Consider the following 16888-nt stretch of genomic DNA (forward strand, 5'->3'; position numbering starts at 1 on the left):
ACATGAACCAGAGGTAGTGACGGACAGTCTCCAGTAGGATCACTTCACTGACATGAACCAGAGGTAGTGACGGACAGTCTCCAGTAGGATAATGTCACTGACATGAACCAGAGGTCGTGACGGACAGTATCCAGTAGGATCACTTCACTGACATAAACTAGAGGTAGTGACGTACAGTGTCCACTAGGATCACTTCACTGACATGAACCAGAGGTAGTGACGGACAGTCTCCAGTAGAATCATTTCACTGACATGAACCAGAGGTAGTGACGGACAGTCTCCAGTAGGATCACTCACTGACATGAACCAGAGGTCGTGACCGACAGTCTTCAGTAGGATCACTTCACTGACATGAACTAGAGGTAGTGACGGACAGTCTCCAGTAGGATCACTTCACTGACATGAACCAACAGTAGTGACGGACAGTCTCCAGTAGGGTTACTTCACTGACATGAACCAGAGGTCGTGACCGACAGTCTCCAATAGGATCACTTCACTGACATGAACCAGAGGTGGTGACGGACAGTCTCCAGCAGGATCACTTTACTGACATGAACCAATAGTAGTGACGGACAGTCTCCACTATGATCACTTCACTGACATTAACCAGAGGTAGTGACAGACAGTTTCCAGTAGGATCACTTCACTGACATGAACCAGAGGTAGTGACGGACAGCCTCCAGTAGGATCACTTCACTGACATGAACCAGAGGAAGTGACGGACAGTTTCCAGTAGGATCACTTCACTGACATGAACCAGAGGTCGTGACCGACAGTCTCCAGTAGGATCACTTCACTGACATGAACCAGAAGTAGTGACGGACAGTCTCCACCAGGATCACTTCACTGACATGAATCAGAGGTAGTGACGGAAAGTCTCCAGTAGGATCACTTCACTGACATGAACCAGAGGAAGTGACGGACAGTTTCCAGTAGGATCACTTCACTGACATGAACCAGAGGTCGTGACCGACAGTCTCCAGTAGGATCACTTCACTGACATGTACTAGAGGTCGTGACGGACAGTCTCCAGTAGGATAATGTCACTGACATGAACCAGAGGTCGTGACGGACAGTATCCAGTAGGATCACTTCACTGACATGAACTAGAGGTAGTGACGTACAGTGTCCACTAGGATCACTTCACTGACATGAACCAGAGGTAGTGACGGACAGTCTCCAGTAGGATCATTTCACTGACATGAACCAGAGGTAGTGACGGACAGTCTCCAGTAGGATCACTCACTGACATGAACCAGAGGTCGTGACCGACAGTCTTCAGTAGGATCACTTCACTGACATGAACTAGAGGTAGTGACGGACAGTCTCCAGTAGGATCACTTCACTGACATGAACCAACAGTAGTGACGGACAGTCTCCAGTAGGATCACTTCACTGACATGAACCAGAGGTCGTGACCGACAGTCTCCAATAGGATCACTTCACTGACATGAACCAGAGGTGGTGACGGACAGTCTCCAGCAGGATCACTTCACTGACATGAACCAATAGTAGTGACGGACAGTCTCCACTATGATCAATTCACTGACATGAACCAGAGGTAGTGACGGACAGTCTCCAGTAGGATCACTCACTGACATGAACCAGAGGTCGTGACCAACAGTCTTCAGTAGGATCACTTCACTAACATGAACTAGAGGTAGTGACGGACAGTCTCCAGTAGGATCACTTCACTGACATGAACCAATAGTAGTGTCGGACAGTCTCCAGTAGGATCACTTCACTGACATGACCAATAGTAGTTACGGACAGTCTCCACTAGGATCACTTCACTGACATGAACCAGAGGTCGTGACCGACAGTCTCCACTAGGATCACTTCACTGACATGAACTAGAGGTAGTGACGGACAGTCTCCAGTAGGATCACTTCACTGACATGAACCAGATGTAGTGACGGACAGTCTCCAGTATGATCACTTCACTGACATGAACCAGAGGAAGTGACGGACAGTTTACAGTAGGATCACTTCACTGACATGAACCAGAGGTAGTGACGGACAGTCTCCAGTAGGATCACTTCACTGACATGAACCAATAGTAGTGACGGACAGTCTCCAGTAGGATCCCTTCACTGACATGAACCAGAGGTCGTGACCGACAGTTTCCAGTATGATCACTTTACTGACATGAACTAGAGGTCGTGACGGACAGTCTCGAGTAGGATCACGTCACTGACATGAGTCAGAGGTCGTGACGGACAGTCTCCAGTAGGATCACTTCACTGACATGAACCATTAGTAGTGACGGACAGTCTCCACTAGGATCACTTCACTGACATGAACCAGAGGTCGTGACCGACAATCTCCAGTAGGATCACTTCACTGACATGAACCAGATGAAGTGACGGACAGTTTCCAGTAGGATCACTTCACTGACATGAACCAGAGGTCGTGACCGACAGTCTCCAGTAGGATCACTTCACTGACATGAACTAGAGGTAGTGATGGAGAGTCTCCACTAGGATCACTTCACTGACATGAATCAGAGGTAGTGACGGAAAGTTTCCAGTAGGATCACTTCACTGACATGAACCAGAGGTAGTGACGGACAGTCTCTAGTAGGATCACTTCACTGACAAGAACCAGAGGTAGTGAAGGACAGTCTCCACTAGGATCACTTCACTGACATGAACCAGAGGTCGTGACCGACAGTCTTCAGTAGGATCACTTCACTGACATGAACTAGAGGTAGTGACGGACAGTCTCCAGTAGGATCACTTCACTGACATGAACCATAGGTAGTGACGGAAAGTCTCCAGTAGGATCACTTCACTGACATGAACCAGAGGAAGTGACGGACAGTTTACAGTAGGATCACTTCACTGACATGAACCAGAGGTAGTGACGGACAGTCTCCAGTAGGATCACTTCACTGACATGAACCAATAGTAGTTACGGACAGTCTCCACTAGGATCACTTCGCTGACATGAACCAGAGGTCGTGACCGACAGTCTCCAGTAGGATCACTTCACTGACAAGAACCAGAGGTAGTGAAGGACAGCCTCCACTAGGATCACTTCACTGACATGAACCAGAGGTCGTGACCGACAGTCTTCAGTAGGATCACTTCACTGACATGAACTAGAGGTAGTGACGGACAGTCTCCAGTAGGATCACTTCACTGACATGAACCATAGGTAGTGACGGACAGTCTCCAGTAGGATCACTTCACTGACATGAACCAGAGGAAGTGACGGACAGTTTCCAGTAGGATCACTTCACTGACATGAACCAGAGGTCGTGACCGACAGTCTCCAGTAGGATCACTTCACTGACATGAACCATTAGTAGTGACGGACAGTCTCCACTAGGATCACTTCACTGACATGAACCAGAGGTCGTGACCGACAATCTCCAGTAGGATCACTTCACTGACATGAACCAGAGGTAGTGACAAACAGTCTCCAGTAGGATCACTTCACTGACATGAACCATAGGTAGTGACGGATAGTCTCCAGTAGGATCACTTCACTGACATGAATCAGAGGTAGTGACGGACAGTCTCCAGTAGGATCACTTCACTGACATGAACCAGAGGTAGTGACGGACAGTCTCCAGTAGGATCACTTCACTGACATGAACCAGAGGTCGTGACGGACAGTCTCCAGTAGGATCACTTCACTGACATGACCAATAGTAGTTACGGACAGTCTCCACTAGGATCACTTCACTGACATGAACCAGGGGTCGTGACCGACAGTCTCCACTAGGATCACTTCACTGACATGAACTAGAGGTAGTGACGGACAGTCTCCAGTAGGATCATTTCACTGACATGAACCAGAGGTAGTGACTGACAGTCTCCAGTAGGATCACTTAACTAACATGAACTAGAGGTAGTGACGTACAGTCTCCAGTAGCATCACTTCACTGACATGAACCAATAGTAGTGACGGACAGTCTCCACTATGATCAATTCACTGACATGAACTAGAGGTAGTGACCAACAGTCTTCAGTAGGATCACTTCACTAACATGAACTAGAGGTAGTGACGGACAGTCTCCAGTAGGATCACTTCACTGACATGAACCAATAGTAGTGTCGGACAGTCTCCAGTAGGATCACTTCACTGACATGACCAATAGTAGTTACGGACAGTCTCCACTAGGATCACTTCACTGACATTAACCATTAGTAGTGACGGACAGTCTCCACTAGGATCACTTCACTGACATGAACCAGAGGTCGTGACCGACAATCTCCAGTAGGATCACTTCACTGACATGAACCAAAGGAAGTGACGGACAGTTTCCAGTAGGATCACTTCACTGACATGAACCAGAGGTCGTGACCAACAGTCTCCATGAGGATCACTTCACTAACATGAACTAGAGGTAGTGACGGAGAGTCTCCTCTAGGATCACTTCACTGACATGAATCAGAGGTAGTGACGGAAAGTCTCCAGTAGGATCACTTCACTGACATGAACCAGAGGTAGTGACGGACAGTCTCTAGTAGGATCACTTCACTGACAAGAACCAGAGGTAGTGAAGGACAGCCTCCACTAGGATCACTTCACTGACATGAACCAGAGGTCGTGACCGACAGTCTTCAGTAGGATCACTTCACTGACATGAACTAGAGGTAGTGATGGACAGTCTCCAGTAGGATCACTTCACTGACATGAACCATAGGTAGTGACGGACAGTCTCCAGTAGGATCACTTCACTGACATGAACCAGAGGAAGTGACGGACAGTTTCCAGTAGGATCACTTCACTGACATGAACCAGAGGTCGTGACCGACAGTCTCCAGTAGGATCACTTCACTGACATGAACCATTAGTAGTGACGGACAGTCTCCACTAGGATCACTTCACTGACATGAACCAGAGGTCGTGACCGACAATCTCCAGTAGGATCACTTCACTGACATGAACCAGAGGTAGTGACAAACAGTCTCCAGTAGGATCACTTCACTGACATGAACCATAGGTAGTGACGGATAGTCTCCAGTAGGATCACTTCACTGACATGAATCAGAGGTAGTGACGGACAGTCTCCAGTAGGATCACTTCACTGACATGAACCAGAGGTAGTGACGGAGAGTCTCTAGTAGGATCACTTCACTGACATGAACCAGAGGTAGTGACGGACAGTCTCCAGTAGGATCACTTCACTGACATGAACTAGAGGTAGTGACGGACAGTCTCCAGTAGATCACTTCACTGACATGCACCAGAGGTAGTGACGGACAGTCTCCAGTAGGATCACTTCACTGACATGAGCTAGAGGTAGTGACGGACAGTCTCCACTAGGATCACTTCACTGACATGAACCAGAGGTAGTGACGGACAGTCTCCAGTAGGATCATTTCACTGACATGAACCAGAGGTAGTGACGGACAGACTCCAGTAGGATCACTCACTGACATGAACCAGAGGTAGTGACGGAGAGTCTCCAGTAGGATCACTTCACTGACATGAACCAGAGGTAGTGACGGACAATCTCCAGTAGGATCACTTCACTGACATGAACCAGAGGTAGTGACGGACAGTCTCCAGTAGGATCACTTCACTGACATGAACCAGAGGTAGTGACGGACAGTCTCCAGTAGGATAATGTCACTGACATGAACCAGAGGTCGTGACGGACAGTATCCAGTAGGATCACTTCACTGACATGAACTAGAGGTAGTGACGTACAGTGTCCACTAGGATCACTTCACTGACATGAACCAGAGGTAGTGACGGACAGTCTCCAGTAGGATCATTTCACTGACATGAACCAGAGGTAGTGACGGACAGTCTCCAGTAGGATCACTCACTGACATGAACCAGAGGTCGTGACCGACAGTCTTCAGTAGGATCACTTCACTGACATGAACTAGAGGTAGTGACGGACAATCTCCAGTAGGATCACTTCACTGACATGAACCAACAGTAGTGACGGACAGTCTCCAGTAGGATCACTTCACTGACATGAACCAGAGGTCGTGACGGACAGTCTCCAATAGGATCACTTCACTGACATGAACCAGAGGTGGTGACGGACAGTCTCCAGCAGGATCACTTTACTGACATGAACCAATAGTAGTGACGGACAGTCTCCACTATGATCACTTCACTGACATTAACCAGAGGTAGTGACAGACAGTTTCCAGTAGGATCACTTCACTGACATGAACCAGAGGTAGTGACGGACAGCCTCCAGTAGGATCACTTCACTGACATGAACCAGAGGAAGTGACGGACAGTTTCCAGTAGGATCACTTCACTGACATGAACCAGAGGTCGTGACCGACAGTCTCCAGTAGGATCACTTCACTGACATGAACCAGAAGTAGTGACGGACAGTCTCCACCAGGATCACTTCACTGACATGAATCAGAGGTAGTGACGGAAAGTCTCCAGTAGGATCACTTCACTGACATGAACCAGAGGAAGTGACGGACAGTTTCCAGTAGGATCACTTCACTGACATGAACCAGAGGTCGTGACCGACAGTCTCCAGTAGGATCACTTCACTGACATGTACTAGAGGTCGTGACGGACAGTCTCCAGTAGGATAATGTCACTGACATGAACCAGAGATCGTGACGGACAGTATCCAGTAGGATCACTTCACTGACATGAACTAGAGGTAGTGACGTACAGTGTCCACTAGGATCACTTCACTGACATGAACCAGAGGTAGTGATGGACAGTCTCCAGTAGGATCATTTCACTGACATGAACCAGAGGTAGTGACGGACAGTCTCCAGTAGGATCACTCACTTACATGAACCAGAGGTTGTGACCGACAGTCTTCAGTAGGATCACTTCACTGACATGAACCAGAGGTCGTGACGGACAGTCTCCAGTAGGATCACTTCACTGACATGAACCAACAGTAGTGACGGACAGTCTCCAGTAGGATCACTTCACTGACATGAACCAGAGGTCGTGACCGACAGTCTCCAATAGGATCACTTCACTGACATGAACCAGAGGTGGTGACGGACAGTCTCCAGCAGGATCACTTCACTGACATGAACCAATAGTAGTGACGGACAGTCTCCACTATGATCAATTCACTGACATGAACCAGAGGTAGTGACGGACAGTCTCCAGTAGGATCACTCACTGACATGAACCAGAGGTCGTGACCAACAGTCTTCAGTAGGATCACTTCACTAACATGAACTAGAGGTAGTGACGGACAGTCTCCAGTAGGATCACTTCACTGACATGAACCAATAGTAGTGTCGGAGAGTCTCCAGTAGGATCACTTCACTGACATGACCAATAGTAGTTACGGACAGTCTCCACTAGGATCACTTCACTGACATGAACCAGAGGTCGTGACCGACAGTCTCCACTAGGATCACTTCACTGACATGAACTAGAGGTAGTGACGGACAGTCTCCAGTAGGATCATTTCACTGACATGAACCAGAGGTAGTGACAAACAGTCTCCAGTAGGATCACTTCACTGACATGAACCATAGGTAGTGACGGATAGTCTCCAGTAGGATCACTTCACTGACATGAATCAGAGGTAGTGACGGACAGTCTCCAGTAGGATCACTTCACTGACATGAACCAGAGGTAGTGACGGACAGTCTCTAGTAGGATCACTTCACTGACATGAACCAGAGGTAGTGACGGACAGTCTCCAGTAGGATCACTTCACTGACATGAACTAGAGGTAGTGACGGACAGTCTCCAGTAGATCACTTCACTGACATGCACCAGAGGTAGTGACGGACAGTCTCCAGTAGGATCACTTCACTGACATGAGCTAGAGGTAGTGACGGACAGTCTCCAGCAGGATCACTTCACTGACATGAACCAATAGTAGTGACGGACAGTCTCCACTATGATCAATTCACTGACATGAACCAGAGGTAGTGACGGACAGTCTCCAGTAGGATCACTCACTGACATGAACCAGAGGTCGTGACCAACAGTCTTCAGTAGGATCACTTCACTAACATGAACTAGAGGTAGTGACGGACAGTCTCCAGTAGGATCACTTCACTGACATGAACCAATAGTAGTGTCGGACAGTCTCCAGTAGGATCACTTCACTGACATGACCAATAGTAGTTACGGACAGTCTCCACTAGGATCACTTCACTGACATGAACCAGAGGTCGTGACCGACAGTCTCCACTAGGATCACTTCACTGACATGAACTAGAGGTAGTGACGGACAGTCTCCAGTAGGATCATTTCACTGACATGAACCAGAGGTAGTGACAAACAGTCTCCAGTAGGATCACTTCACTGACATGAACCATAGGTAGTGACGGATAGTCTCCAGTAGGATCACTTCACTGACATGAATCAGAGGTAGTGACGGACAGTCTCCAGTAGGATCACTTCACTGACATGAACCAGAGGTAGTGACGGACAGTCTCTAGTAGGATCACTTCACTGACATGAACCAGAGGTAGTGACGGACAGTCTCCAGTAGGATCACTTCACTGACATGAACTAGAGGTAGTGACGGACAGTCTCCAGTAGATCACTTCACTGACATGCACCAGAGGTAGTGACGGACAGTCTCCAGTAGGATCACTTCACTGACATGAGCTAGAGGTAGTGACGGACAGTCTCCACTAGGATCACTTCACTGACATGAACCAGAGGTAGTGACGGACAGTCTCCAGTAGGATCATTTCACTGACATGAACCAGAGGTAGTGACGGACAGTCTCCAGTAGGATCACTCACTGACATGAACCAGAGGTAGTGACGGAGAGTCTCCAGTAGGATCACTTCACTGACATGAACCAGAGGTAGTGACGGACAGTCTCCAGTAGGATCACTTCACTGACATGAACCAGAGGTAGTGACGGACAGTCTCCAGTAGGATCACTTCACTGACATGAACCAGAGGTAGTGACGGACAGTCTCCAGTAGGATAATGTCACTGACATGAACCAGAGGTCGTGACGGACAGTATCCAGTAGGATCACTTCACTGACATAAACTAGAGGTAGTGACGTACAGTGTCCACTAGGATCACTTCACTGACATGAACCAGAGGTAGTGACGGACAGTCTCCAGTAGAATCATTTCACTGACATGAACCAGAGGTAGTGACGGACAGTCTCCAGTAGGATCACTCACTGACATGAACCAGAGGTCGTGACCGACAGTCTTCAGTAGGATCACTTCACTGACATGAACTAGAGGTAGTGACGGACAGTCTCCAGTAGGATCACTTCACTGACATGAACCAACAGTAGTGACGGACAGTCTCCAGTAGGATCACTTCACTGACATGAACCAGAGGTCGTGACCGACAGTCTCCAATAGGATCACTTCACTGACATGAACCAGAGGTGGTGACGGACAGTCTCCAGCAGGATCACTTTACTGACATGAACCAATAGTAGTGACGGACAGTCTCCACTATGATCACTTCACTGACATTAACCAGAGGTAGTGACAGACAGTTTCCAGTAGGATCACTTCACTGACATGAACCAGAGGTAGTGACGGACAGCCTCCAGTAGGATCACTTCACTGACATGAACCAGAGGAAGTGACGGACAGTTTCCAGTAGGATCACTTCACTGACATGAACCAGAGGTCGTGACCGACAGTCTCCAGTAGGATCACTTCACTGACATGAACCAGAAGTAGTGACGGACAGTCTCCACCAGGATCACTTCACTGACATGAATCAGAGGTAGTGACGGAAAGTCTCCAGTAGGATCACTTCACTGACATGAACCAGAGGATGTGACGGACAGTTTCCAGTAGGATCACTTCACTGACATGAACCAGAGGTCGTGACCGACAGTCTCCAGTAGGATCACTTCACTGACATGTACTAGAGGTCGTGACGGACAGTCTCCAGTAGGATAATGTCACTGACATGAACCAGAGGTCGTGACGGACAGTATCCAGTAGGATCATTTCATTGACATGAACTAGAGGTAGTGACGTACAGTGTCCACTAGGATCACTTCACTGACATGAACCAGAGGTAGTGACGGACAGTCTCCAGTAGGATCATTTCACTGACATGAACCAGAGGTAGTGACGGACAGTCTCCAGTAGGATCACTCACTGACATGAACCAGAGGTCGTGACCGACAGTCTTCAGTAGGATCACTTCACTGACATGAACTAGAGGTAGTGACGGACAGTCTCCAGTAGGATCACTTCACTGACATGAACCAACAGTAGTGACGGACAGTCTCCAGTAGGATCACTTCACTGACATGAACCAGAGGTCGTGACCGACAGTCTCCAATAGGATCACTTCACTGACATGAACCAGAGGTGGTGACGGACAGTCTCCAGCAGGATCACTTCACTGACATGAACCAATAGTAGTGACGGACAGTCTCCACTATGATCAATTCACTGACATGAACCAGAGGTAGTGACGGACAGTCTCCAGTAGGATCACTCACTGACATGAACCAGAGGTCGTGACCAACAGTCTTCAGTAGGATCACTTCACTAACATGAACTAGAGGTAGTGACGGACAGTCTCCAGTAGGATCACTTCACTGACATGAACCAATAGTAGTGTCGGACAGTCTCCAGTAGGATCACTTCACTGACATGACCAATAGTAGTTACGGACAGTCTCCACTAGGATCACTTCACTGACATGAACCAGAGGTCGTGACCGACAGTCTCCACTAGGATCACTTCACTGACATGAACTAGAGGTAGTGACGGACAGTCTCCAGTAGGATCACTTCACTGACATGAACCAGAGGTAGTGACGGACAGTCTCCAGTATGATCACTTCACTGACATGAACCAGAGGAAGTGACGGACAGTTTACAGTAGGATCACTTCACTGACATGAACCAGAGGTAGTGACGGACAGTCTCCAGTAGGATCACTTCACTGACATGAACCAATAGTAGTGACGGACAGTCTCCAGTAGGATCCCTTCACTGACATGAACCAGAGGTCGTGACCGACAGTTTCCAGTATGATCACTTTACTGACATTAACCAGAGGTCGTGACCGACAGTCTCCAGTAGGATCACTTCACTGACATGAACTAGAGGTCGTGACGGACAGTCTCGAGTAGGATCACGTCACTGACATGAGTCAGAGGTCGTGACGGACAGTCTCCAGTAGGATCACTTCACTGACATGAACCATTAGTAGTGACGGACAGTCTCCACTAGGATCACTTCACTGACATGAACCAGAGGTCGTGACCGACAATCTCCAGTAGGATCACTTCACTGACATGAACCAGAGGAAGTGACGGACAGTTTCCAGTAGGATCACTTCACTGACATGAACCAGAGGTCGTGACCGACAGTCTCCAGTAGGATCACTTCACTGACATGAACTAGAGGTAGTGATGGAGAGTCTCCACTAGGATCACTTCACTGACATGAATCAGAGGTAGTGACGGAAAGTTTCCAGTAGGATCACTTCACTGACATGAACCAGAGGTAGTGACGGACAGTCTCTAGTAGGATCACTTCACTGACAAGAACCAGAGGTAGTGAAGGACAGTCTCCACTAGGATCACTTCACTGACATGAACCAGAGGTCGTGACCGACAGTCTTCAGTAGGATCACTTCACTGACATGAACTAGAGGTAGTGACGGACAGTCTCCAGTAGGATCACTTCACTGACATGAACCATAGGTAGTGACGGAAAGTCTCCAGTAGGATCACTTCACTGACATGAACCAGAGGAAGTGACGGACAGTTTACAGTAGGATCACTTCACTGACATGAACCAGAGGTAGTGACGGACAGTCTCCAGTAGGATCACTTCACTGACATGAACCAATAGTAGTTACGGACAGTCTCCACTAGGATCACTTCACTGACATGAACCAGAGGTCGTGACCGACAGTTTCCAGTATGATCACTTTACTGACATTAACCAGAGGTCGTGACCGACAGTCTCCAGTAGGATCACTTCACTGACATGAACTAGAGGTCGTGACGGACAGTCTCGAGTAGGATCACGTCACTGACATGAGTCAGAGGTCGTGACGGACAGTCTCCAGTAGGATCACTTCACTGACATGAACCATTAGTAGTGACGGACAGTCTCCACTAGGATCACTTCACTGACATGAACCAGAGGTCGTGACCGACAGTTTCCAGTATGATCACTTTACTGACATTAACCAGAGGTCGTGACCGACAGTCTCCAGTAGGATCACTTCACTGACATGAACTAGAGGTCGTGACGGACAGTCTCGAGTAGGATCACGTCACTGACATGAGTCAGAGGTCGTGACGGACAGTCTCCAGTAGGATCACTTCACTGACATGAACCATTAGTAGTGACGGACAGTCTCCACTAGGATCACTTCACTGACATGAACCAGAGGTCGTGACCGACAATCTCCAGTAGGATCACTTCACTGACATGAACCAGAGGAAGTGACGGACAGTTTCCAGTAGGATCACTTCACTGACATGAACCAGAGGTCGTGACCGACAGTCTCCAGTAGGATCACTTCACTGACATGAACTAGAGGTAGTGATGGAGAGTCTCCACTAGGATCACTTCACTGACATGAATCAGAGGTAGTGACGGAAAGTTTCCAGTAGGATCACTTCACTGACATGAACCAGAGGTAGTGACGGACAGTCTCTAGTAGGATCACTTCACTGACAAGAACCAGAGGTAGTGAAGGACAGTCTCCACTAGGATCACTTCACTGACATGAACCAGAGGTCGTGACCGACAGTCTTCAGTAGGATCACTTCACTGACATGAACTAGAGGTAGTGACGGACAGTCTCCAGTAGGATCACTTCACTGACATGAACCATAGGTAGTGACGGAAAGTCTCCAGTAGGATCACTTCACTGACATGAACCAGAGGAAGTGACGGACAGTTTACAGTAGGATCACTTCACTGACATGAACCAGAGGTAGTGACGGACAGTCTCCAGTAGGATCACTTCACTGACATGAACCAATAGTAGTTACGGACAGTCTCCACTAGGATCACTTCACTGACATGAACCAGAGGTCGTGACCGACAGTCTCCAGTAGGATCACTTCACTGACAAGAACCAGAGGTAGTGAAGGACAGCCTCCACTAGGATCACTTCACTGACATGAACCAGAGGTCGTGACCGACAGTCTTCAGTAGGATCACTTCACTGACATGAACTAGAGGTAGTGACGGACAGTCTCCAGTAGGATCACTTCACTGACATGAACCATAGGTAGTGACGGACAGTCTCCAGTAGGATCACTTCACTGACATGAACCAGAGGAAGTGACGGACAGTTTCCAGTAGGATCACTTCACTGACATGAACCAGAGGTCGTGACCGACAGTCTCCAGTAGGATCACTTCACTGACATGAACCATTAGTAGTGACGGACAGTCTCCACTAGGATCACTTCACTGACATGAACCAGAGGTCGTGACCGACAATCTCCAGTAGGATCACTTCACTGACATGAACCAGAGGTAGTGACAAACAGTCTCCAGTAGGATCACTTCACTGACATGAACCATAGGTAGTGACGGATAGTCTCCAGTAGGATCACTTCACTGACATGAATCAGAGGTAGTGACGGACAGTCTCCAGTAGGATCACTTCACTGACATGAACCAGAGGTAGTGACGGACAGTCTCCAGTAGGATCACTTCACTGACATGAACCAGAGGTCGTGACGGACAGTCTCCAGTAGGATCACTTCACTGACATGACCAATAGTAGTTACGGACAGTCTCCACTAGGATCACTTCACTGACATGAACCAGGGGTCGTGACCGACAGTCTCCACTAGGATCACTTCACTGACATGAACTAGAGGTAGTGACGGACAGTCTCCAGTAGGATCATTTCACTGACATGAACCAGAGGTAGTGACTGACAGTCTCCAGTAGGATCACTTCACTGACATGAACTAGAGGTAGTGACGTACAGTCTCCAGTAGCATCACTTCACTGACATGAACCAGAGGTAGTGACGGAAAGTCTCCACTAGGATCACTTCACTGACATGAACCGGAGGTAGTGACGGACAGTCTCCAGTAGGATCACGTCACTGACATGAACCAGAGGTCGTGACGGACAGTCTCCAGTAGGATCACTCACTGACATGAACCAGAGGTCGTGACCGACAGTCTTCAGTAGGATCAATTCACTGACATGAACTAGAGGTAGTGACGGACAGTCTCGAGTAGGCTCACTTCACTGACATGAACCAATAGTAGTGACGGACAGTCTCCAGTAGGATCCCTTCACTGACATGAACCAGAGGTCGTGACCGACAGTTTCCAGTATGATCACTTTACTGACATTAACCAGAGGTCGTGACCGACAGTCTCCAGTAGGATCACTTCACTGACATGAACTAGAGGTCGTGACGGACAGTCTCGAGTAGGATCACGTCACTGACATAAGTCAGAGGTCGTGACGGACAGTCTCCAGTAGGATCACTTCACTGACATGAACCATTAGTAGTGACGGACAGTCTCCACTAGGATCACTTCACTGACATGAACCAGAGGTCGTGACCGACAATCTCCAGTAGGATCACTTCACTGACATGAACCAGAGGAAGTGACGGACAGTTTCCAGTAGGATCACTTCACTGACATGAACCAGAGGTCGTGACCGACAGTCTCCAGTAGGATCACTTCACTGACATGAACTAGAGGTAGTGATGGAGAGTCTCCACTAGGATCACTTCACTGACATGAATCAGAGGTAGTGACGGAAAGTTTCCAGTAGGATCACTTCACTGACATGAACCAGAGGTAGTGACGGACAGTCTCTAGTAGGATCACTTCACTGACAAGAACCAGAGGTAGTGAAGGACAGTCTCCACTAGGATCACTTCACTGACATGAACCAGAGGTCGTGACCGACAGTCTTCAGTAGGATCACTTCACTGACATGAACTAGAGGTAGTGACGGACAGTCTCCAGTAGGATCACTTCACTGACATGAACCATAGGTAGTGACGGACAGTCTCCAGTAGGATCACTTCACTGACATGAACCAGAGGAAGTGACGGACAGTTTACAGTAGGATCACTTCACTGACATGAACCAGAGGTAGTGACGGACAGTCTCCAGTAGGATCACTTCACTGACATGAACCAATAGTAGTTACGGACAGTCTCCACTAGGATCACTTCACTGACATGAACCAGAGGTCGTGACCGACAGTCTCCAGTAGGATCACTTCACTGACATGAACCAGAGGTAGTGACGGATAGTCTCCAGTAGGATCACTTCACTGACATGAACCAGAGGAAGTGACGGACAGTTTCCAGTATGATCACTTTACTGACATTAACCAGAGGTCGTGACCGACAGTCTCCAGTAGGATCACTTCACTGACATGAACTAGAGGTCGTGACGGACAGTCTCGAGTAGGATCACGTCACTGAAATGAATCAGAGGTCGTGACGGACAGTCTCCAGTAGGATCACTTCACTGACATTAACCATTAGTAGTGACGGACAGTCTCCACTAGGATCACTTCACTGACATGAACCAGAGGTCGTGACCGACAATCTCCAGTAGGATCACTTCACTGACATGAACCAAAGGAAGTGACGGACAGTTTCCAGTAGGATCACTTCACTGACATGAACCAAAGGTCGTGACCAACAGTCTCCATGAGGATCACTTCACTAACATGAACTAGAGGTAGTGACGGAGAGTCTCCTCTAGGATCACTTCACTGACATGAATCAGAGGTAGTGACGGAAAGTCTCCAGTAGGATCACTTCACTGACATGAACCGGAGGTAGTGACGGACAGTCTCTAGTAGGATCACTTCACTGACAAGAACCAGAGGTAGTGAAGGACAGCCTCCACTAGGATCACTTCACTGACATGAACCAGAGGTCGTGACCGACAGTCTTCAGTAGGATCACTTCACTGACATGAACTAGAGGTAGTGACGGACAGTCTCCAGTAGGATCACTTCACTGACATGAACCATAGGTAGTGACGGACAGTCTCCAGTAGGATCACTTCACTGACATGAACCAGAGGAAGTGACGGACAGTTTCCAGTAGGATCACTTCACTGACATGAACCAGAGGTCGTGACCGACAGTCTCCAGTAGGCTCACTTCACTGACATGAACCATTAGTAGTGACGGACAGTCTCCACTAGGATCACTTCACTGACATGAACCAGAGGTCGTGACCGACAATCTCCAGTAGGATCACTTCACTGACATGAACCAGAGGTAGTGACAAACAGTCTCCAGTAGGATCACTTCACTGACATGAACCATAGGTAGTGACGGATAGTCTCCAGTAGGATCACTTCACTGACATGAATCAGAGGTAGTGACGGACAGTCTCCAGTAGGATCACTTCACTGACATGAACCAGAGGTAGTGACGGACAGTCTCTAGTAGGATCACTTCACTGACATGAACCAGAGGTAGTGACGGACAGTCTCCAGTAGGATCACTTCACTGACATGAACTAGAGGTAGTGACGGACAGTCTCCAGTAGATCACTTCACTGACATGCACCAGAGGTAGTGACGGACAGTCTCCAGTAGGATCACTTCACTGACATGAGCTAGAGGTAGTGACGGACAGTCTCCACTAGGATCACTTCACTGACATGAACCAGAGGTAGTGACGGACAGTCTCCAGTAGGATCATTTCACTGACATGAACCAGAGGTAGTGACGGACAGTCTCCAGTAGGATCACTCACTGACATGAACCAGAGGTAGTGACGGAGAGTCTCCAGTAGGATCACTTCACTGACATGAACCAGGGGTAGTGACGGACAATCTCCAGTAGGATCACTTCACTGACATGAACCAGAGGTAGTGAGGGACAGTCTCCAGTAGGATCACTTCACTGACATGAACCAGAGGTAGTGACGGACAGTCTCCAGTAGGATAATGTCACTGACATGAACCAGAGGTCGTGACGGACAGTATCCAGTAGGATCACTTCACTGACATGAACTAGAG

The sequence above is a fragment of the Lampris incognitus genome, chromosome 1 (genome assembly GCF_029633865.1).
Source record: "Lampris incognitus isolate fLamInc1 chromosome 1, fLamInc1.hap2, whole genome shotgun sequence".
Classification (NCBI taxonomy): Eukaryota; Metazoa; Chordata; class Actinopteri; order Lampriformes; family Lampridae; genus Lampris; species Lampris incognitus.